This window comes from Podarcis liolepis, assembly GCF_965112155.1.
Source record: "Podarcis liolepis genome assembly, chromosome: 6".
Taxonomy (NCBI): Eukaryota; Metazoa; Chordata; class Lepidosauria; order Squamata; family Lacertidae; genus Podarcis; species Podarcis liolepis.
The window spans coordinates 89,045,393-89,048,677 of NC_139559.1; positions in this window are offsets into that span (position 1 = coordinate 89,045,393).

Genomic DNA, 3,285 nt, shown 5'->3' on the forward strand with positions numbered 1-3,285 from the left:
GGGCAGCCCAGTGTTTTTTGTGGATAAAAAAAACATGGACAAACCTAGACTTGTAGTGGACTTCCGGGCCTTAAATGCAGTGTCAGAACCAGTGACTTTCCCTATGCCCAGAATTGATGACATTTTGACAAGGGTCAGGAAGGGAAAGATTTTTACTAAACTGGACCTGAGGGGGGCGTACAACCTGATAAGAATAAGGAAGGGGGATGAATGGAAAACCACCATGTTCACCCCTTTGGGGGCATTTGAATATTTAGTTATGCCCTTCGGCCTACAAGCAGGCTCCGCGTGCTTTCAATCGTTTATGAACCACGTCCTGGGGCCTTTGCTTTACAAGAACTGTGTGGCCTTCTTAGATGACGTGTTAGTATATTCAGAGAATGAGGAGCAGCATGTGAAAGACGTCAGGGAAGTGTTGGGCAGACTGCAAGCCAATCAGCTGTGGGTGAAGCTAGAGAAGTGTCAGTTTCATACCAAGGAGGTGGAATTCCTGGGGTACCGCTTGTCGGACAAGGGATTGGCCATGGATCCTGGCAAGGTCCAAGCGGTACTGGAATGGAAAACACCGAAAACAAAGAAGGATGTGCAAAGATTTCTTGGATTTGGAAACTTCTATCGGAAGTTCATCAGAAATTTTGCCCACTTGACGGCTCCCATTACGGACTGTCTCAGCAGTAAGAGGAAATTCGTTTGGACGGCGGAGGCGGAGCAAGCTTTTGAGGAACTGAAAAGGGCGTTCGCTTCGGAAGAACAGCTCCTGCATGTGGATTTACAAAAACCGATGCGAGTGGAAACGGACGCATCAGACCGGGCGGTGGGGGCGGTGCTTCTGCAGCCTGGGAAGGAGAAGTCGGAGTGGAGACCGTGTGCCTTTTTCTCGCGAAAGCTGAACAAATCTGAGAGGAACTACACGGTGTATGACCGAGAACTACTAGCCATTCATGAAGCGTTCAGGAGATGGAGGCATTTATTAATTGGGGCACAACATAAGGTGCAAGTGTGCACGGACCACAAGAACTTAGAGTATTGGAGAACGGCACGAGTGCTCAACCAACGGCAAGTGAGATGGGCCCAGGAGTTCTCCAAATTCCACTTTGAAATTTGTTATGTGCCAGGTCCAGAAAACGTTAGGGCGGACACTCTCTCACGCAAACCTGAATATTTGGAAGGGGAGGGGGCACCCGAAGAGAGACATGTCATCCCAGAGGACCGCTGGGTGTGTGGGGCGGCATTGGTGGGGCAAAGAGAACTGGTAGAGGAAACAGAGAATGATGAATACGCCCAGAATAAGCTCAGAGGTCTTAGGGGTGAGGGGGAGGAACCAGGGGGTTTCAAGGAAAGAAATGGAGCTTTGTATTACAAAGGGGCACTGTATATACCCGAAGGAGAGTTAAGGGGGAGGGTACTCAAGCAGTTGCACGACAGCCCCACGGCGAGGCATTTTGGACAACACAAAACCATGTGGTTGGTCACCAGGGAATTTTGGTGGCCTAAGGTGAGGGAAGATGTACGGGAGTATGTAAGAGGGTGTGAGCAATGCCAGCGAGCCAAAGGGGAGAGGCGGGCGCCGGCGGGGCTATTAGAACCCTTACCAACACCAGAACGACCTTGGGAGGCAGTGTCGATAGATTTTATGACTGATCTGCCGAAGTCCAAGGGGTAAACAGCCATCATGGTCGTGGTAGACCTACTAACAAAGATGTGCCACTTTGTAGCCTGCTCGCATGCAGTCACGGCGGAAAAGACAGCGAAGTTATTTGTAGAACACATTTTTAGGTTGCACGGGGTCCCATTGAGGGTGGTCTCAGACAGAGGAAAACAATTTACTTCCAGGTTCTGGAGGAAGCTCATGAGCTTACTGCAGGTGGAGGTCAATTTTTCGACTGCCCGGCACCCTGAAACCAATGGGCAGGCGGAAAGAGCAAACGGTGTCCTCCAGCAATACCTGAGGTGTTATGTCAATGACAGAGAAAATGACTGGGTAGAGAAGTTGGCGCTGGCGGAATTTGCCTACAACAATGCAGAGAATGTGTCCACAGGGATGAGCCCCTTCTTGGCTAACTATGGGTGTCATCCCAGGGCATTCCCAGGGGGAGGAGGGGAGAGATGGAGCGTCCCGGCAGCCGAGCATTTTGTAGAAGAAATGGAAGCAATCCATCGTCAGCTCCAACTCAACTTAGAAAGGGCGAAGGAAGAATACAAGAGGCAGGCAGACAAGAACTGAAGGGAAGGTGAAACCATAAGGGTGGGAGATCAGGTGTGGCTGTCAAATCAAGGGTTGCCGTTCAAAGGGGGTTGTAAGAAATTAAGACCCAAGAGATTGGGTCCCTTTGAGGTCATTCAACAAGTCAACCCAGTGGCTTTCAGGCTCCGGTTACCCAACCACATGAAACTGCACCCAGTATTTCACAGGTCGTTACTGTCACTGTATGAGGGGGGACGAGAAGGGATGTCCACACGGGGACCGGTCATAGAAGAAAGGGAATGCAGCAGCCATGTGGCAGAAATCCTTGACGCCTGGTGGAAGGGGGATCAGGTGGAGTATTTGGTAGGGTGGGAAGGAGAACCGGAGTCAGAAAACACTTGGGTAATGGCAGAAGATATCAATGACGAGGTATTGATAGAAACGTTCCATCAAAGGTTCCCAAGGAAACCTCAGCCTGTGGAGAGGTTCCGGAGGGAATACTTTGGGACCACCGATGAGGAGGAGGAGTTGGAAGGATTCCCGGACTCGGAAGGGGAAGGGGAAATGGACTCTGAGGAGGAGGAGTACTTCGAGACCAGGAACCGCAACAGGTGGAGAGAAATGTTCGAGACGTCGGAAGATGAAGGAAGTTCTTTCCGGGGTTTTCCCTCCTCACCGCCCATAGAGGAGGGGGCGGAAGGGGGTGAAGGGGGCCCTGGAGGGGAGGTGGATGTCAGGGAACTGCCATCGGAAGGAAGGGAGGTGGAAGGGCTCACACAGGTTGAGAGAGACTCAGCAGCTGAAGAGGGAACCAGCAGGGGGAGAGGAGGTGAGCTGAGGGGAAGCGAGCAGGAGGGATGGCTCAGAGACACTTCCAGCGAAAACAGTGGGGAGGTTTCAGGACCTCCTGTAGGGACACCCACTCCTCGCCGGAAACTGTCACGCAGAGAGTCCAGAAGACGTGTTTCCGTTAAGGAGCTTTTATGTTGGAAGAGATTCTGAAAGCAGACACTGTCGGAATCTGCCAGCGACTGACGGAGCCATGTTTAAGGGGCTCCGTTACAGACAGAGGTTTGCAAACTTGACCAAACTCTGAGGGA